The sequence below is a fragment of the Equus caballus genome, chromosome 1, assembly GCF_041296265.1.
Source record: "Equus caballus isolate H_3958 breed thoroughbred chromosome 1, TB-T2T, whole genome shotgun sequence".
NCBI lineage: Eukaryota > Metazoa > Chordata > Mammalia > Perissodactyla > Equidae > Equus > Equus caballus.
In genome coordinates, this window is record NC_091684.1 from 109,295,187 (window position 1) to 109,316,714 (window position 21,528).

Here is a 21,528-nt window from a genome sequence, read left to right on the forward strand (position 1 = left end):
GGAGGGGTGCTTCTCCAGGTGGGGGGTGGGGAGGAGAAGGGTGTTCCTGATAGAGAAAGTAGTTTGAGGAGAAGCACATAGATCTCAAAGTGCTTGGTTGATTTGAGAACACTAGGCAGTCTGATGTGGCTAAAACCTGGGCTGTGAGGTGGTGTTGGCCAGGGAGTGGAAGAGGGAGAGAAAAGGATGGGGAGAATGGTGGAAAGTGGCATGGAGACCCAGTGGAATCTCTCGGGGGTTTAAAGGTTATCATCAGGTGTGCTGAGGAGGAAAAAACTCAAGACCCACTGAGATAATGGAGAAGCTGATGGTCTTGGTGCCTTAAAGTAGTCTGTGAGTGGTGAGATAACCACTGTCCTGTGCTTCAGCCACGAGACTCTGCTCAGGGTCAGTTGAGTGGATCAGAAGTCTGACACAGCCTCCATCACAGACATCCATCCAACTAGAGAAGCAACAGCTGTGGAAACTGTGATTGATGTCTTAGAGATGTTTGAAGGTATAGAAAGAGCCAACAGAGCATGGAAGACATTTAGGAAATATAAGGAAGCCCTTAGACCGCAGTCGCCCAGAACAAATGGAGCAGAAAGTTGTTTTCTGTATTTGAAATAGAAGAGAGAGATGCAAGGGGACCAGGGAGTAGCGTTATTTCTCAGGCAGTTGCCTGGATTACATGGTTCCACTCATAACTGCTCCAAGAGTTAGTAATTAGTGGATTTCCCCCCTTTTCCCTTCTCACCACCATTTTGGATATATTACAACCCCATTATGGATAATCCTGAAAATTGAGGAAAGGAAAATCCAGCTGTAAGCCCACCATCTATGTAAGCATTTTGAATTATTTTCTTTATTTAGAAATACCCGTATTAAGTATGCAGTTTTGGAGCCCGTGGCCGAGACTGGCAAGCTCTTCCTCAAACCCGTGTCCGCCTCTTCCTTAGCACGCGGACTCCATGTCCCAGCCTCTTTTGCAAGCGGGCGTGGCCATGCCACAGGTCCACTGATGCGTTGAGAATGGATGTGACGCGCTCCGCTCCCAGGCCTGGTCCCTGAAGCTCCACGTATGCTCCCCCAGGCTCTTTTCCCATCCACTGGCTGGCCCTACTTGGGGCTGTCTCACGTGCAAAAAATAAACCCTGACTGCATTAAACTACTGACAGTTTAGAATTTGTTACAGCCGTTAGCCTCCCTTTACCAATACAGAATCTGAAAATTTAATTAGCAGTTTCTTGTAAGCTTATGAAAACACATGGTGCAGCATCAAGAAGAATGGTTCTTGAGAACTTAAAGATTAAAAAGGTACCTCAGGGCTGGCTGTTGGGTTGCCCGTTTCCTGGGAGCTCCTTCAATGCAGAAAAGGGTACGAGGTTAAACATAGTTTTTCCTCCGATGACTGTTCCGGGAGTGTCTGCCCTCTGAAAAGACTAAAGTTCAATATTTCCCCGTTCCTTCCCCATTGTTTCTGACTTCTACGAAATGATTGGGATATCTTGTAGAATCCCATATCATTTTTTAAAGAAATTAGGCTCCACAAATAATAATCTGTTTTCCTGAAGATCTGGGAAATTCTCGCCACATGAATAATGGAGTGTTGGATCTAGTTGTCTTATGCTGTGTAATCTAGCATCTTATGGGCTGAGAACTGTGCTAGGCAAGTCAGGAAAGCTTCTTGGACATTAACTCTACCTTTATTGGCATATACCCGACCACCGTGTAGCATATATGCCTCACGTGGAGCTGACTTCTCCAGATAAGTTGGTTGTGTGTATCCCTGTTTGTGGACCTTGCCATCCACGGAGGCTTGGAAATAACTCACAGGTGAATTCAGTCTTTTTGCTTCTGATGCTGTAGTGTAGATTCTCAAAGGGCATGGGGAGAGGCATGGCCAGAGATTTATTGGCCAGTGTATTCTCAAAAGCTGATGTTGTGAAGGTGTGGAAGGCGTTTGGCGGCCAAGTGTAGCATAGTATAAATGCGATTCTTTTTTTTTAGATTTTTTTTTAAGATTTTACTTTTCCTTCTTCTCCCCAAAGCCTCCCGGTACATAGTTGTATATTTTTAGTTGTGGCTCCTTCTAGTTGTGGCATGTGGGATGCTGCCCCAGCATGGCTTAATGAGCGGTGCTATGTCGGCACCCAGGATCCAAACTGGTGAAACCCTGGGCCGCCTGCAACAGAGCACGCGAACTTAACCACTCGGCCATGGGGCCGGCCCCCTAAATTTGATTCTTGCTCAAAAGTGACACTTAACCGTTCTATTTCTAGTTTTTTATTATTTTTTCTTTTTGGATCCTATTGATCTGTTATTCTAATATGAAGTGATTGGCTTCTAAATTTGTCACAATGTGGTCTTAGTGAGACTTCTTTCCCCTGGTGAACACTATAGGAATTAATGTAGTGAACACTGGTGGGTTCCCCAACTCACTTCCACCCAGTTTAGTCTAGGTCAACAACGATAATCCCATTCACTTTGCCAGTCATTGGCTCAGAAATTTGACTCAATTCTGGCTCATGAAACATGAGGATAAATTAGTAAAAGGGCTTCTGGGAAAGGTTTTCTCATTCCTAAGATGGAAAAACACACAGAAAACACAGTCCTTTCTCTTCCTCTGGACATTGTCATGTGTAGATATTATACCTGAAATGGTGGCAGCCATTGCTATCAGCTTGAGGCTGAAACCAATGCTAAGGGGTGGCAGAGCAGAGATGTGGAAAGAACCTGGGCTCCAGATGATGATCACAGAGTTTATGAATCAACTCATTCTGAAATCCTTACATCTGGGCTTTCTGTTTCCTTATTGCTTAAGCTAGTTCTGTTTTGTTGAGGCAAAATAGTTTTTTATGTGGAAAACACTGTTAGCTGCCTGCCCAATATTTTTTCCCCTTGTCTTTGTTGCTATGAGAACCTCATTTTTTTTTTCCCCAGGGAGGGAAGGGCAATATGCTCAGATAAAAAATGCTTTCTCTTAAGATTCCTTTTCAGCTAGGGATGGCCATATGACCCATCTAATTCTAGCTGTTGAGATATAGGTGATAATTTCTGAGTGGGGCCTCAGGAAATCTTTTTAATGGGAATAGATTTTTTTTTCACCTTCTAAACTCTTTGTCATATTTAGGATTATAGGTAATATGTGTTGAATTGTGGAGTACTTCATCTAGGTATAAATGTGTATTATCTAGCAGATAAGATTTAGAATTTGAGGTATGACTTTGTTGCCACTGTTTAGTTTCAGTATATATGCAATTTACATCCAGTTTGAGGTTGTTTTTCTTCATTGAAAGAATTTTCTTTTTTGGGGGGGAGTCACAATTTCCTAGACAATAGTAAGCTATTTTCTGGTGTTGCTCAGCAATGCAGCCTATTTATTTATTTGTTTTTCTTTTTACTTTTTGACCCCCTTCACCCATTTCTCCCACCCCTTCCACTCCCCACCTCTGGCAACTACCAATCTGTCCTCTATATCTATGAGCTTGAGTTTTTTTAGATTCTACATATAAGAGAGATCATAAGGATTTGTTTTTCTCATCTGACTTATTTCACTTAGCATAATGCCCTCGTGGTCCATCTCTGTTGTTGCAAATGGCAAGATTTTATTCTGTTTTATGACTGAATAATATTCCATTATGTGCATATATATATATATATACACACACACACACACACATATATAGATGCCACAGTTTATTTATCCATTCATTTGTCGATGGGCACTTAGGTTGCTTCCATATTTTGGCTATTGTAAACAATGCTGCAATGACCATGGGGGTGCATGTATCTTTCAAGTTAGTGTTTTCACTTTCTTTGGACAAATACCCAGAAGTGGAATTGCTGGACCATATGGTAGTTCTCTTTCTAATTTTTTGAGGAACTTCCATACTATTTTCCACAGTGGCTGCATTAATTTACATTCCCACCAACAGTATACAAAGGTTCCCTTTTCTCCACATCCTTTCCAACACTAGTTATTTCTTGTCTTTTTGAGGATAGCCATTTTAACCAGGTGTGAGGTGATATCTCATTGTGGTTTTGATTTGTGTTTCCCTGATGATTAATGATATTGAACATCTTTTCATGTACCTGTATGTCTTCTTCGGAAAAAATGTCCATTCAGATCTTTTGCCCATTTTTTAATCAGATTGTTTTTTTTTTGCTATTAAGTTGTATGAGTTCTTTATATTTTGGATATTAGTCCCTTATCAGATATATGATTTGCAAATATTTTCTCTCATTCGATAGGTTGACTTTTCATTTTGTTGATGATTTCCCTTGCTGAGCAGAAGCTTTTTAGTTTGATGTTGTCACACTTATTTAATATTTTAATTTGTTGCTTTTGCTTTTTGTATCAGATTCAAAAAATCATCACCAAGACCAATGTCAAGGAGCTTATTGCTTATGTTTTCTTCCAGCAGTTTTGTGGTTTCAGTTCATATATTTAAGTCTTTAATCTCTCTCTCTCTCTTTTTTTTTTGGTGAGGAAGATTGTCCCTGAGGTAACATCTCTGCCAGTCTTCCTCCATTTTGTATGTGAGATGCTGCCATAGCATAGCTTGATGAGTGGTGTGTAGGTCTGCACCTGGGATCCAAATCCGCAAACTCCATGACACCAAAGCAGAGTGTGCAAACTTAACCATTACGCTACAAGGCCGGCCTCCTTTAATCCATTTTGAGTTAATTTTTGTGAGTGGTGTAAGATAGTGGTTGAGTTTCATTCTTTTGCATGTGGCTGTGCAGTTTTCCCAACACTGTTTATTGAAGAGAGTGTCCTTTCCCCACTGTATATTCTTGACTCCTTTGTCGTAAATTAGTTGACCATATATGTGTGGGTTTATTTCTGGGCTCTCTATTCTGTTCCATTGATCTATGTGTCTGTTTTTATGGCACTAGCATGCTGTTTTAATTACTGTAGCTTTGTAATATAGTTTGAAACCAGGGAACATGATGCCTCCAGCTTTGTTCTTCTTTCTCAAGATTACTTTGGCTATCAGGAGTTTTTTGTGGTTCCATACAAACTTTAGGATTATTTGTTCTATTTCTTTGAAAAATGTCCTTGGAATTTTGGTAGATTTTGCATTGAATTTGTAGATTGATTTGGGTAGTATGGACATTTTAACAATATTGTTTCTTCTGATCCATGAGCGTGGAATATCTTAGCTTTTATTTGTGTCATCTTCAATTTTTTTCATTAACGTCTTGCAGTTTTCAACAAATGGGTCCTTCACCTCCTTGGTTAAATTTATTCCTAGGTATTTTATTCTTTTTAATGCAACTGTAAATGGGATTGTTTTCATTTAAAAATGATGTTATCATTTTTTTAAAGATTTAATTTTTTTAGAGCAGTTTTAGGTTCACAGTGAAATTGAGAGGCAGGAACAGAGAGTTCCCTTATCCCCTCTGCCCCTAAACATGCACAGCCTCCTCCATTGTCACCATCCGCCACCACAGCAGTGCATTTGTTGTAATTGATAAACCAACGTTGATGCATCATAATCACCTAGAGTCCGTAGCTTACCTTACGGTTCCCTCTTGGAGTTGGACATTCTGTGTCCCACATAGTTTTTAAGCTGAGAAGCTCGCGCTGACCCTTATAGGTTGCATAACCTCAGGCAAGTTGTTTAACTTCTTAGAGTCTGAGTTTTCTCATCTGTAAAATGGTCTTAATAAGATTTACTTTCTGGGGCTATCGAGGGGGCATTTAGTGAGGAGATACTGATTGTCTAGTGCTTAGCAGAGTATGGCCCTCAGTAGGTGTTTCCCCACTGGACTGAAAGCTCCATGAGACCTGGAACTGTGTCATCTTGTCTACCATTGTAGCTCTGGTGTCTGACACAGTCCCTGGCACACAGCAGGTGCTCAATGGTTAGTAATTTACCAAACTTGGAGGAGCTTTAAACAACCTGCATATTTCACAGGGGAAACGCTGTACCCCTGGATTGGAGGACTGAGAAAGATGACGGAGGAACGTGGAGAGGGTCTAACGCCTCGACCTTGGGGAGCTGGAGGGTTAATCGATCAGCTCACCAAAAGGGTTAGAGAACAAGAATTTGCAAGAGGAGGTGGGGGCACTTCTCATTTCTAATGTGTGTGCTTGGGATTGCTCTATATTTGGATGATGACTCTCTTGTCCGAGGGTTAATCCTCTTTGTCCGAGTCATCCAGCCGGGGGATTAACTGCTTTAAACTCCAAGCCTCACTGGCCCTGACAATGTGAGCTTTGTGTTGCCAAGAACCAGGGCTTCCAGAGGTCAATTTCTAGTGACCCAGCACACAAGACTCCTTTGTGGTTATTTAATCCTAGCCCCTTCACACTCTGGACGGAGAGACTGAGGCCCCGACAGGGGAGGTAACTTATTATTTCCTGTGGCAGATTTGTGATCAGAACTGCTGTTTCCAGCTTGGAGTTCTCTCTTCTGCTCTGTGCTAGTCTCCAATGAAAGGTTCAGGAAAAGGAGCTTAGCTCAAAGAGCAAAACACTGGATCAGTGGGAGTGCTCGAGTACTGATGCACATTCCACATTGTGTTCTGGGGAAGTGTCCAGCCTGGCTGTGAAAAGTCCAGCCTGCTTCCTTGCTAATAGATGGGCTATTTGGAGGCACCCCCAAGGGGCTGAGTCCCCCAACCATTTTTCTGGCTTTTTGAGTTCAGCTCAACATTCCCGTTCTGGGATGAAGAAAATCTGCCTGGTCCAGTTGGGACCACACGCCATACCTGAGGGCACACTATGAGTCCCGCGTGGAGTGACGGAAGGGGGGTTCTTCAAAGGAAAATTGAGGACTTGTTGCCAAAAGAAGGGGGCATGGTTCTGGCCAGGGAAACCCCACAGATGTGCACCACACACACTGAGCCGGCTTCCCTTGCTGAAATAAAGATTGCAGAATATTAGCTTTGTGGGTGAGTGTCAGACATTGAAAGTCTGGCTGTATCTCATCTTTCCCTCCTTTTCTAGGGGGTTCCAGTGTTCATACCCTGTTCTTGCAAGCCCTAATCTTGCATTAAGAATTAAAATATGCACAATTCAAAGATGGATTCCTCTGCCCCCTTAAATCCCTTTTACATCTATTTATTCAGCAAATATTTATTGACCGCCTGCTGTGCTGGGCGTTGGGGTTAGTGGTAGGCAAGGAAGACATGATCCTTGCCCTCTAAATTGCTAGCTTGTCTATAACTTGAAGACCTGTAAGCCCCACAGCTGCCCATGAGGGGTACTAACTTTGGTTAATGAAAGGAGTGCATCGTTGAACCACATTGACAAGTTATTCTGCCAAGGAACGTGACTTTGCATTCTCCCCGTGCATAGAACATCTTGGAAGTTTCAAAGTAAAAATCCATCTTGGGACCAAACCACTTCCTACTCTGTTCTTCCCAACCTGGGAGAGAGTGGGTGGCTCTCATTTGTGCCGCTTCTGTTTGCAGGCTGTGAATGGGAACTGGCACCCCAGGCTGCTGTGTTGGTGTCTGAACACCGGACAGCATATTGCTTTGCTATTATCGGGTTATTTGTATAATCCCGACAGCTGGCAATTGTGTAACAATTTTTAGAAGGAAAAGCCGGAGATATTTGCTTAGAGAGAATCAAAATAGGCGGAGAGTGAGGTGTGCTGTGCAGCCCTGTGCGGAACGCTGCATGACTGCATGTCACAAAGGCAGGATTGTTCTTCAGTTAGAATTCCCCGTGGGACTTCCCCTCCTCAAAGTTCAGGGAAGGGTCATGCATTCTGGAAGGGAAGCCTGCCTCATTCTCTTTGCACGCACTGACCGAGCTAGAAAAATTGCCTCAGCCGTTGGGATCTGGTCAGGCTTGAGCTCATAGGGGCTTGCAAGCAGCCACTGTGGCTTTGAGCCCAAGGTCAGCACCAGAGTACAGACTCAGAAGAGCAGAGAGCTACACCCTTCTCTCTTTCTGTTTTATGTTCCACGGTGGTTAAAGTGTAGGCTCTGGAGTCAGATTACTGGGTTTAAACTAATCTCCTTTACTTACTAACTGTGCTTAAGTGCTCTGTGCCTCAGTTTCTTTATCTATAAAACAAAGATAATTCAAAAAATTATTTTATTGAGGTCGTATTGGCTTACGACGTTGTGTAAATTTCAGGTAGACATCACTATATTTCAGTTTCTGTATGGACTGCATCGTGTTCACTACCAACACCATTGTATTTTTAGCCATCACCATACGTATGTGCCCCTTTACCGCTTTCGCCCTCCCCCAACCCCCTTCCCCTCTGGTAACCACTAATCTCTTCTCTTTATCCATCTGTTTGTTTATCTTTCCCGTATGAGTGAAATCATACGGTGTTTATCTTTCTCTGTCTGACCTGTTTTGCTTGGCATTATACCCTTAAGGTCTGAGGGGTAATATTAATCATGCCCTAGCTCGTACAGTGGTCAAGAGAAATAAATTAAATGAGATAATACAGTGCTCAGCATAATGTTGGGCATGTAGCAAGTGTATTAATCAGCTATTACTGCATAATAATAATGCTGCGTAACCAACAGCCCCAGATATCTCAGTGACTCACACAACAAGTGTCATTTATCTCACTGATGGTTTGCCAGTCAGCTGGAGTGGCTGTCCTTCATCCTGTGGGTCAGGTTCACGTCTGGCTCCATGTGTCTCTCACACAGCTACCAGCATGCTACAGCAGCCACTAGGGACCTGTTCTTCTCATGGCCAATAGGAGGACACGAGGGATGCCAAACTGTACAAGCACATTGAAAGCCTCTGTGCATATCATGCTTACCGACATTTCTTTGGCCAAAGCAAATCGCATGGCCAAACCCAACATCAAAGAGGTGGGAAAGTATGCTCTCTCACAGTGGAAAGCACTGCAACATTGCATGCCTAAGAATGTGGATTATAATCATATTACGTGGGAGAGAAGAATTGGGAATAATAATTTGATCTACCCAAGCAAGTTAACTATGTAACAGGATATCGAGTGGGACTTTTCTATTGTCCTGGAATGGGCAGAGTGCAAATCTGAAAATAAGAAGTCTTAGGCACTCTGCTTTTTCAAGTGAGCCACAAATAACTGGGGTCCCTCATGACTTTCCAAGAGGTATCACAACTGGCCTTGGAGCCCTCAACTCTAAGCCCCCAGGTTTGTAGAAGTATAGAGATGGAAAGTGAAGGTATGATCTTTGGCATCTTGGCCTATAGGAAGTACTTGCTTGAGGAGAAAGACTTTTCACTCCCCACAAAGTCAAGTGAAGGCACTTGGAGAGACTCCCTGGTAGAGATTGGGGATGCTTGCAAGGAGAGCAGATGGGGCGTCTTGTACCCTGGCTGAGTGTTTGCTGACCTGCAAGTCAGCAGACACTCCACTCCCCTGTGGTACTAATGGGGTAGAGTGGGCTATGCGAGACAGCTCCTTGGAGGGCTTAGCGTGGCCCCTGGAGTTTGGGGCAAGGATGACATAGAGCCTGGTGCCTACTTTTAGTCTGGAAATTTTGGCAGGCAGGAGGGTTAATGGAGTAGATCATACTAGTAGAGAAAGATGGTTGGTAGTACAGTGCCAAAGGAAGAAAAGAACATCCTTCTATTCATCCATTGAGGGCTTTGGAAGGTGCGGAAGGCTCCACAGGAGGAAGCATGAAGCTTAGGAGAGGGGTGGGAACCCCAGGGCTGCCCAAGTAGCAGCTGAATCATGACAGGGGGAAATATGCCTGAAGAGGTGGCCAGAAGCATTGACAGCTGGTAGATCTGAAGTGGATCCCAGCTGCCCCTCTCTGAGAGGCTCCTTAGTGCCAAAGGAGCTCAAGGTGAGGCTGAACACTGCTCCAAGAAAACTGCATACACATGAGCTGATGGCATCGGAGGGGCCAGCAAAACCAGAGCAATCCTGGGGTGGGGCATCTCCCCATCATCATTGTTATTACTGTTATGCTTTACTCACGTTCCAGTTTGAATGAACAAAATCAGTCTACTTCCTTCCTCCACTCTGGCCCCTCTTCATAGCTCTTTTCCTCCTCTCTTCAGCTCTCTTTGGAGTCTCACAAATTTCACGCACTGGCTAATGAGCTCCCTCTGCGCGGAGGCAGGGCCTAGGGGTGTGGGCACGCTGGCTGATCCGCTTGAGGCTTCTGGCTTTTGCTCCTAATCCCCAGCTTCTGTCTGGCCGGCAGCAGATGGAATCTTCTGCAGGATGTTCAGCTGAGTTGCTCCACTTTTCAGAATAAGACCATGTCCAAAATACATCAATAAAATGCTGGTCTGGAGTGTATGTTTGCAAGGAACAAAGGGTTGGCATTTCCAGGGGGAACAAGCTTTCCCCAATGGTGAGAGGTATTTTTTAGAGATAAATCCTTTCCCAATTTGACAATCTCTTAGCTTTTAGGGACAGATTAAATGGCTGAAGTGGAAGAGGAAAGAAGGTAAGCTATGCCTAAGGTACTCTGTCATCTGAGATGCGAGGACAAAGCTGTGGTGAACAATTCATTTGTTCCTATGCTTAAGTCTGGGCCGCTTGGTGACTTGCCTGAATTTAGCAAGTGACGAATCTCCCTCCTGGCTCTGGTCATTGTAAACTAATATAATACACAAGATGTGACTTATTCTAAGCCTAGTGTTTGCAAGAGAATTTGGAATTACCCAAATGTATTGATGAAATTGGTGGGTATCCAAGTTTGCCATCCAGTAGTTGGTTTCTTTATGCTTATCAATATTTTGTCTGATTAAAAAAGTTGGACTTGTAATTGAATAAGATTCGGAAAATAGCAAAACTTATAAATTATGAAGTTCTTTATTCATGCCGCCAAGTTGCTTTCCAGAAAGTTTGTTCTAATTTACCCTACAACCGGCAATATATGAGTGCCCCCTCAATGCATCCTTGCTTGTACTATTATCATTAAAAGAAAAATCAAATGTTGTCAATTTTTTAGTTGAGAAAATATCTTATTTAAATACTTTTCATTTATTTGATTGCTAATGCGATGGAGCACTTTTGTTTATTGACTAATTGTATTTCCTCTTCTAAGCATTGTCTTTCTATGCCCTATGTCCATTTTACATTGAGTGTTAGTGTTTTCCATATTTGCCAGTAAGACCTCTGTGTATATTGAGGATATTAAATTAGTGACTCTCATAATTACTGTAAATATTTTCTCAATTTATTTGCCTTTAATTTTGTGCTTATATGGTCTTCTTGCCACGTAGAAATCTAGCTTTTAATGTATTCATATTGCCAGTCTTTTAAAATCTCTTTCTTTCCATGCTTAGGAAGTCCTTCTTTATCCTAAAATCAGAAAAGTATTCACCTGTAAATTTTGACTGTTTTTGTTATTTTAATTTCATAGGTGATCTGTTCATCATTTGCACTTTATTATGACTTATAGTGTGAGGTAGGGACCTGTCTATATTTGGTCCATCTTAACTGTTGTTAATCAGTTCCTTCAGTACCATTTCATGACTGCTCCTCCTTTCCCCAGTGAGTTGAAAAGCCACCTGTATATTTTGTTCCTTTTGATCTCTCTGTGTCTTCTATCAAAACTAATGTAATTATTATAACTTTGTTGTGTCTTCATATTTAGCAATACAAGTCCCTCTTTGTTTTTACTTTAAAAATGTTCCTTGGCTATTTTGACCCTTTTATTCTTCCATATGAATTGAATTATTGAATCCTGTTGCCAAGTGTGTTGAGAAGCTGGAGCTGGTGTATTGAATTCAGAATATGCAGATTATGACCTGTTGAATGAGAGGTCATAAGCCACCCACACGGGGGTGGCAGGTAGCCCCTTCCGCATCCGAGCTCCCAGTTTGGGGAAGTGAAACCCAGGGGGTCATTTTGGTTGAAGATGCAGTTTCAATACATCCACACAAAAGAATTAGAGTCACAAGATTTATTATTTACAGATCCTAGAAGCGAGGGGGCACAGTGAGCTGGGAGAAGGGCCGTTCTCCATCCCAGGTCATAAGCGAGCAGGAGATAGAAAGCAGGGTAGCAAGCATCTATTACTGATAAGATGGTTGGGGCAGAGGTCACTAGCTTTTCTTGTGCTTAACTCTAAGTGGTTATTTTAAAAGGTCCCCTGGGAAAAGCAAAGTGGGAATTTATGGTGAGAATTCTAAGCTTGGGTCCTTATCTAAATGTCCAGACTCTGGATGTGAGCAGGGTTGAAATACCGTAAGATGCCTAGGCAGCAACTCAGAAAAACAAAAGTTGCCTTTCTCATCACATTGTTTTAAAAAAATCCTGTTGGAATTTGGATAGGAATTACAGTTTAATTCCATTACAATTTACATTTATATTTACATAGTTGCATTACAAATTAATTTGGTGAGACTTGGCATTTCAGAACATGGTCTATTTCTTTAATTATTCAATGATTATTTTTGGTCTCTTTATAAAGCTTTGTATGTTAAAACAATAATAATAAAATAATAGAAACTAACCCTAATTGAGAACTTACTATGTACTAAGCTTTAGGTATTTTAAATTCAGTATCTCATTGAATTCTCCTGGTTTACCCCAGATCATTCGGATGGTAAATGGCAGAGCTGGGCACCTACCCAAGGCTTTCTGATTCTGAAGCTGAGCTGTTAACCTCTGCGAGATATGCCCTCCCTTAAGATTCCTGCAAATTATCTCCCATAGTTTAAAGTGGCAGGGAAGTAGTTTCTGAACATACACATCTTTGTTTTTATGTTAAAACTTATTTTTAAATTTTCTCTTTGAAATAAAAAAGGTGTCCGGGTAGGGCTAACTTTCCTTGGAATTTAGTGAGCTCTATTGATTAGAAGAGTCAAAATTTTCATCTCATTAGGCAAGTTTTTATCTAGTGCTGTGGTTCTCAATCCTGGCTGTACATCAGAATGAGCTGAGGAGTTTATTTTTTTAAAAAATCAATTTCCTAACCCTCCTGAGAATACTTAAACCAGAACTCTAGTGATGGGGCTGGCAAACTGAATTTTTTAAAGAAAGTAAATCCTAGCGTGATCCTAGCGTGCAGCCAAGGATTGAGACCTTGAGACCCAATGACAGAATCACTGATTGTTTTTATTTTCCTTCTAGAATCTTCCATAATTCTTGAGTAGAATCTCGTTTCTTTGTCTTTCACGTCTATTATATTCTTTCATAATTTTTACCCTTTCATAAAATTTTTTCTTTTTTCTCTGAAGGTAGACTCAACAGATGGGCAGACCAAACAGGGCACCGCCTAGCTGGAAGGGAAGAGAAAGGAGCTGGCTTAAAAATGGAAGCAAATGAGATCAGCTCTCTTGAACCACATGGGTCCTCATCCCAATCAGGGAATTAGTTCCTCTCTGCCACTCTCTTCCCTTCTGTACCCACCTCAAGAAACATCTATTTTATTAATAATATTTTTGAAAGTAATGCTTATCCGTTGACTCCAGGAGTCTCACGACAAAGACTGTATTCCCAATATGTGCTGAAGAGGCCCCATTTTGGTAAACTCCCACTATGTCAAGTACTATAAACGTATTTCACTGATAGATGTCCCGTTAGGCCAGAGATGTTGTGGATGCAGGTAAGATGATCAGAGTAGGTGGTTATCAAAGATGCCCTCCCTCCCCTCTGTCAAGACTTAAGTCATGATGCTCACGAATGGGGTCCCAGACATGCTGCCTGGGGACTCAGTTGGGAAAGCAGGGGTGCCTGGGGTTGATTTCTCTGCCTGAATCCTCTTTAATCTCTCAGCTTTCTCCTGCTGGCTTGACTCTGCTCCATCCTTCTGCCTTGTGAGCCATTTGGACACCAGTCCCCTGCTCGTTCCGTGCCAGCACACTTGCTGCAGAGCTGGTGCCCCAAGTTCTGGCTCCCCCTCCATCCTTTCTGCTGCTTCTAGTTTCACTTTGTCTCTGAGTGATGTAACAAAACTGGACATCCCAGTTAAGATTCTTTGCATCTGGGGCTCATCTTCCCCAACCTTTTGTCTGTCCTTAGTCCTGCACTTTCTAAGACATCTATTTACATAAGAGCTTAAGGACGAGATGGTGTGGGTGGGCCATAAAACCACAGGGCCTGCATTTGTTTATCCAGGAATAACCTAGAAAGCCAAGATCCGTGCAGTAAACACGCATGGGCCCCTGTGCACACAGTGCTATTTGTGGGAACAAATAGGGGGGGATTTGCATTTGTTGAATGCCAGCTATTTGCCTACGATTTTCTAAAAAGTAGACCTCGTTTGCTCTTTACAACAAATTCAAGCAAGGTAGCAAATATTATGCTCACTTTACAGAGAAGCTGTCGCTCATCCAGTCTCATAGTTGGTGTGTGGTAGAGTTGTGATGCAGGCCTTCAGACTCCTGGTCCAGTGCTCTTTTCTCTATACTGGGCATGTCTTCACTGAAGGTCTCCAGAGATGAGCAAGGAGCGATTACGTGGGAACAGGCTGGATCTCCTAGATGAGCATCTCTCGGGGAGACAATCCTGAGCTCTGAGCACACTTGCTGTCTGTCTCCTGTATGTCTCGAAGTTACTTCTTTACCTGGAAGTCACCTGGGACCGTGTAGTGCACTGTTGCCCAGAGAGGTGCCCTGAAGAAGTGTGTAGGGACAATGGGGTGCATTGGGTTGCTCTGAATGTCCCCCCATCACAAGGTGTTTCGCTTTGCTAGTTCAGAGAGGATGCTTCTAATCCCTCGGGACATACTTTGTCCCTGGAAGCTTGTTGCACCCCTCCTTACGAGAAAATCATCCTGGGTGAGCACCAGGGTGGACAAACTGTGTTTTGGCTTGCTGGTACTAGTTTGCTATTCTTTTCTCACCACATTCATTAAATTATCAAAACGTTATTAAGATTTAAATGAAATCTCCCAGCCTCAGGGCCCATCTGTTCTCGCTATTTATTCCCTTGGGGAAGTCACGAATCTGTCATTTGTGATTTTACAGTTTTTCATATCCGTGGTGCCAGTGGGGTTTCCTCCGAGAGGCTCCCAGGCTCGGCTCTCTGTGCAGGATCTGGGGGGGTTGTGAAGCCAATGGAACTTCCCTCCTCAGCTAGTGAGGAACCGTCTCCTGAGTGCCAGGCCCAGCAGCCAAGTCCTTCTGGGAAAACATGCGTCCTCACCTCACAAAACAGACCTTCAGGTCCACAGAGGGATCAGGGACTTCTTGTAAGTCAAACTACAGATTTCCGCTGTCCAGAGCTGCAAAAAATATTTGTTCTCAAAAGGGGACAGTAACAGTCTGCTCGGGCTGCCATAACAAGATACCATAGACTGAGTAGCTTAAACAACAGACATTTGTTTCTCACGGTTCTGGAGGCTGGAAGTCCAAGGTCAAGGTGCCAGCAGGTTGGTTTCCTCTGAACCCTCTCTCCTTGGCTTGCAGATGGCCACCCTATTGACACCTGTTTGCGTGGTTGTCCCCGTGTGCATGTATCCCTGGTGTCTCTTTGCATGTCCTGATTTCCTCTTACAAGGACAGTGGTCAGGTTGGGCCGGGGTCCACCCTACGGACCTCATTTTGAATTCCTCACCTCTTTAAAGGCCTTGTCTCCAAATAGAGTCACGTTCGGAGGTCCTGGGGGTTAGGACTTCAACATACAAATTCTGAGGGCACACAATTCAGCCCATAACGGAGAGTGAGTGAGTGAGGATATAAACACTTGTTGAGTTTCTATTCCATGCCAAGCACTGGACTCGCAGCTTCACCTGTGTTTTCTCATTTACTGAAAAGGACCTTACAGATCCTCCGACAGTGATTCCAGCTGACTTTTGTATGTCACCATCTTACTGTCACTACGAGGCATGAGGCTTCCTTCAGGAACCTGGAAATTCAACACCTGGGCATAAAGAGCAAAGTGGGAAAATGAAGTCACCTTGAAGAGAGAAAAGTGCCCCAGGCCCCACTATACTTGAATGTAACTGGATTGAATATATTAATAATTCCGATAATAGTAGTAATGATAATCACTGATATTTGCTGAGAGCTTACTGTGTCCCAAGTGCTTTAAATGTGTTACTTATTTAATAGTCACAATTCTAAGGAAAGAGCACATCGCACACTCTTAAGAGGTGTTGGTCAGCCAAGTATGCATAGAAAAAAGAGCTTCGTAGAAGGTGGTGTTGGCATTGCCTTCTGAAACCTGCCCAAGAAAGGGCATTCCAGCCAAGAGACTCAGGTACAAGAGTCCCCTTGGCAAGGCTGTGCCTACTGTGGGCATGAGTGCAGCAGGCTGTAAGCTGGAGCTGGGAGCAGAGTGACTCATCTGCGTCTGCTTGCTCCAATTCCATGCTCCTCGGCATCCTTCCCAATATGCATGGGCTTCCCGTGCTGGACTGCCTAACGGGGGAGAGGGTGCTGGTCATGCCAAGATGAGGATTCTGTCTTACAGGTAGATCTATCCTTGCAAAGGAGTAAAGTGGCATTCTGGTGGATCTCTCAGTCTGGAATGCTTGGGTGTGGAGAGCGACTTGTGCTGTAGGCCTGAGAACACCTGATTTAGGGTGAGCTCCAGACCTTGGGTTGGGATGCTGTGTTAGTTTCCTGTTGCTGCTGTAACAAATGGCCACAAACTTAATGGCTTACAACACGCATTTGCTGTCTCACAGTGCCGGAGATCGGAGGCTGCAGTGGGTCTCACTGGGCTACCATCAAGGTGTTGGCAGGGCTGCGTTCCTTCTGGAAGCTCTGGGGAAGGATAAGTTCCCTTGCCTTTTCCAGTTTCTCAAGGCCAACTGCATTCCCAGGCTTGTGGCCCCTTTCTCCGTCTTCAAAACCAGCAGCTTACCATTAACAAATTTCTCTCCGACTCTGACCCTCTTGCCTTCCTCTCTTAGTTATGGAGATCCTTGTGACTATGATGGGTCCACTCAGATAACCCAGGACGGTCTCCTCATCTCAAGATCCTTAACTTAATCGCGTCTGCAAGTCCCTTTGCCGTGTGGAATGACATACTCACAGGTTGCAGGGGATAGGATGTGGACATCTTTGGGAGGCCATTATTCTGCCCCCGACAGTTACCGTCACTGAGGTAAGGCATACCCTTTGGGAGCACTCTTGGATGATGGTCGGCTGGTCAACTTAGTTACGCCTAAGCTTCATGTTGGCTGTACGTTCTGACTTTTGGAAGTTGATCCTCCCTACTTGGTGAGGCAGGGACGAGGGTATTACCACCCCACATGAAAGTCAGGGAACCTGAGCTTCACAGAGCCTGAGTAGTTTCCCGGGACTGGAACCTCTTCTGGCTAGCAGCCTGTCACTTCCACGGCACCATGCTTCCTTTCCAATGCATCTAGCACATAGGGACACTGAGGCATATTTCCATTAAGAGGAGTAAGTGGAGAACCATAGGGGGGAATATAGTTTCCCACCCAGGTAGTGGGAAGGTCAAAATAAAGCATCTAGGTATAGATCTTCATATGATGTGCCGGGGATTCCTCTGTCTGCTTCAAAAGCTCCCATTCCTTGGTTGCTGGTGTCGCTCTGCCTTTGGCTTTCTTGTAAAACGTCATCAACAAATCAGGTTACAAACTACCCCAAGAAGGAAGTGGGAGAATCCCATATTTCATTGAATTGTTCATTCATGCATGCATGCATTCATTCATCCATTCTTTCATTGTCCATGGAGGGCCTTTTCTTTGGTGAGTGCTGTGGGGAATATGGAGAGGTTTAAGGTGTAGCTCTTGTTCTCAAGGAGTCTACAGTTGAGTGGTCCAGTCTGGTCCTTTGTCCTGTAGGCCACATAGCATGGGCTTTGGAACAGAAAGCTATGGACTCAAATGCCAGCTCTAGCAATCACTAGCTGTGTGATGTTGAGCAAGTTACTTAACCTCTCTGAGCTCACCTCAGTTCCTCCTTCTATATAATGGGATAATAACCACTCCTGCCTTGGAGGATTCTTATGAGGACTGAATGAATGTCAAGCTTCTAGCTCTGAGCTGGGCACATGGCTAGTTTTCATGAGATGTTCTCTACCCTCCTTCCTCTGGGTGCTTAGGTCCATCTTTAGAGAAAAGAGAAGAGTGTGGATGAGATGGGGTGAGGAGTGTGGGAGGTGAATTTCAGCATTTCTGTGGTGTTCTAATCAACGGGCAGAGGCCAGGCTGGACACAGATCACCGGTGCCATTTGTGTGGCCGTTCCAGAACAGGCCCATCCTGCCAGGCCCTCGGTGTGAGGGCGCCCACACGCTGACGGTGCTGTCCAGCCACTCTTCTTGCATCCTCCGGCAGAGAGGCTTGGTCGGTGTTTAGAAAGCAGATTGTCCACACAGTCCTGATTTTGGAAAAGAAAAGCTCTTTCGATGGAACAAATAGCTTCTAGGATGAGAAAGAAAAGAAATAATCCAGAGGCGTAACAGACACAGAATGGGGCCAGGCACAGCCCGGAAGGATGTTGGGGTGTGTTGGGAGTGAGATGACTGTGGACAGGTTGGGTGGGTGAGGGGAGGGGAGGGAGCCGTTTGGCCTGAGTGTTCTGCTGGGCTCTGGCACGATGCCTTTATTGGTGGAGTTCAGGCTTTAACCTCTACATATTGGGGTGCAGAAATAGTCCCAGGGGTTTGCCAGGATTTCTATGTTAACTCTGCCAAGCTAAGCAGATTCAGTGGTTCTGTGAGCTTTTCTTTGCTTTTTGTCATTGTATGCATTAAAGTGACATGCATCTTACAGACTGAAGGAGCCTTGGGAGGAGGTAGGGAATAATGACAGTTGGTGCTCTGCAGAGAAAAACATCCCTCAGGTGTTCGAGCACATTCCATGGAGACAAGGAGGGGAATTCACTTGAAAACACTCTTATCTTTCTTAGGTTCATCCCAAGGGCTCAAATCAAACCTGAGATTGTGCAGAAGCTGCACTTCCACCCTGCGGGGACACATCGCATCGCCAGCCCTTCTGTGTGTCTAGCGAAATTGTCGGCCCCTCCCAGGAGCTGTTTCCACCCTCTCCCGCCAGTGAGTCATCCTCAGAGGCCGCTCTCCGAGAAGGTGGGATGGGCGAGCAGGAGGAGGTGTCAGAACGGGAAAGCTGTTCTGTTCTTCCCTTGAAAATTCACTTTGCAGCTTGTAAGTGGTGATTTTTCTGCACAATCAGAACAAGTGAGTGGACCAGGTAGTGACCCAGGGTCTGGAACCCCACCTGCTCCCCACCTGATTGAATATGCGATTCCCATGTTGCCATGTACAAGCCTCTTGTCCTGCTGCTTCTCAAACAGGGGTAAACGGAATCACAGTGACCGTGCATATGTGAGATCTTTGGGATCAAGTCGTCTCATGAATATTTAACATGCCCTGGGTTAGATACACGACATATACAGAGATGAATATATGTTGAGGGTATCTGCTCTCGAGATAGGAGTCTAACTGGCAAAATAAACATGCAAATGGCCATCACATAAGGTACGCTGAAATGAAGGCTTGGCAAAGATATAGGGAAAGTGCTGGGTGTGCTGGAGAAGGAGAAATAACTGTCGGGAGTTGGAATTAGAAGAGGGAGCATCGCGGCTGAGCCAAGTGAGATGGCGAAGCCAGCAAAGGTGTCGTACGTTTGGGAAAAGCTCGGAAGAGGACCGTGGTCTGAGTGCACAGATGTCGCTACAAGGGTGGACAGAACCCAAATGGAAGTGACGTGTGGAGTGTCTACTGCGATGAGCCTGGCACAGATGATGGCTACCAGGTGGGGGGAAATGGGTAGGCAGTAGGGAGCCACTCAAGGCTTCTGTGGGGGATTATTTGGGTCTGATTGGTCTGTGGCTGGAGGCAGTATGACTTTGTGCTTTTAGTCCTGTTCCCTGGTTCGAGTCTTAGCCCTGCCGCTTACTAGTTGTGCGCTCGTGAGTATGACTTCCCTCAGCCTCTGCTTGTCATCTGGAAAATGGAGGCAGCAACAGTACCCACATAGCGATCTTGGGAGAGTTCAGTGTGATAACACGTGCAGAATGCTTCGCTCGGTGACTGGTACTTGGCAAAGCTCAGCAAAGGAAGCGCATATTAGCAGCCATTCCGAGGAGATGGTTCGCCACAAGGGGAGGGGGTGGGTTGAGGAGATGAGGGACTGCAGGCCTGAGGCCACGTGGGCAGTTGTTGTGCATGCAGGTCACTGCCTGAACCTGGATGGGGAGGGGGAGCCGGGGGGAGGTCATGATGCTGAGACCGAATGGCTAGGACTTGGCAATTATGGGAAGCCAGGCTGAGGAAAGAGGGAGCAGGCAGACAGCAGAGGTTCCTGGATTAGGGCAAGTAGGGGGAGGATGGGAGGAGTGTTGGAGAAATAGGAATCCCATGTTGGGCGTTTCAGGGGCTGGTGGACGTCTCGTGAGCTCACGGTGCTCATGGTGGCAGGCTCATGAGCTCATTGCAAATTCTGGGGCAAGGCCAGGGTCAAGTGGTGTGGTAGAAGTGGCTGCAATCTTCCAGGGAGGCAGAGTCCAGGCAGAAGAGAAAAGTGCTGTGCATCAAACCATAGGGAACATTGCCATTTACAATGGAGGTGGAGGGTGAGGAGTAGGGGAGGGGAGAGAGAAGCAGCATTCAGGGAGGCAGCAGGATGGCTGGCAGAGAGCGGTATCATGGACCCCGAAGCAGGAGAGTTCTGACCAGGAAGGGGCCAGGAGGATGGGGACCCAGAAGGGGCGCCTGAATGGTAATTAGGACCCACCAACGGGTGCGTCTCAAGGACTTGCTGCCAGCGCAGCGGTGAGAACAAGAGCCGCAGTGCCAGGAACGAAGAAATGAGTATGTGAGGGACACAGGCCGGTAAATCCAGACACCGCTTAAGATGTTTGGTGGTAGGAGGAAGGAGAGAATGTGGCCCGAGTTCGTGGGAAGGAGAGTCGCAAGAAATGTTTTCTGATTGTGCTCTATTTGAGCATTTTTACAGGGTAAAAAGGAAGAATGTGAGGCAGAAAAGCTTGAAGACGCAAAAGGAGGAGGTGGTGGATGGAGCCAAGTTCGGGAACCAATGGGAGGGGCTGGGGCTGAGCACAGGGTGAGCCTTAGAAATGGGTAGTGATGCTGTGGAGGCAGACAGAGGAGGAGGGGAGGGGCCTGGAGACATTCTGAGAGAAGTCTACATAGGCCAGGAAGGAAGAGGGAAGGGAAATAGGGTGAGCTGCATGGAAAAGGTTTGTAAGCATCCTCATGGGGAATAGAGCTAGGTACCCAATCAAGGCTGTACCAACATTGACAGGCAGGACTGAGCTGAGTTGATTTGACGTCTGTATTGGAGGTTGAGCTGGTGAGCATACTTGTGTGTGTCTACATATACGTGTATTGTGTGTGTGTATATACGTGTAGGTATATATGTGTATATACCTATATATATCCTATATATATGTTTGCTTTATACCATGAGCCTTGGCAGCCTAAGCAATGGGCAAAAAGAAAGGGGGTTTTTGCAGGGCTGGAAACTGTTCCTGTCTGCGGTGCCTCATGGGAACTAGCACCATTTCACTTGAGGTCAGTGCATAATGAGGACTAGGAGACTAAAGACTATGGGGTCTCTGTCGTGTGCCAGACCTTGAGAGAGGTGGCTTACCCTCCCTGGCTCATTTAATACTATACAGAAGCCCACGAGGGAGGCCATCTTATGATTCGCACATTGCAGATGGAGAAATTGAGGGTCACAAAAGTTAAGTGAC

General features: G+C 45.0%; 1 protein-coding gene across 16 annotated transcripts in view; it reads left to right on the forward strand.

Annotated features, from left to right (window-relative positions):
- The window catches only part of SV2B (synaptic vesicle glycoprotein 2B), a 193,716-nt gene that overhangs the window by 12,041 nt on the left and 160,147 nt on the right, over positions 1 to 21,528 (forward strand). For 2 of the 16 annotated variants that reach the window (XM_070267138.1, XM_023650714.2), the window contains exon 2: positions 18,700 to 18,955. The exons of 4 other annotated variants lie outside the window; for them this stretch is intronic. The gene's annotated coding sequence lies outside the window, so the exon portion shown is untranslated. Of the gene's footprint in view, positions 1 to 16,731; positions 16,926 to 18,699; positions 19,566 to 21,528 lie in introns of all 16 variants that reach the window. 10 more of the 16 variants (XM_023650708.2, XM_070267130.1, XM_070267154.1 and 7 more) reach the window with 8 other exon arrangements.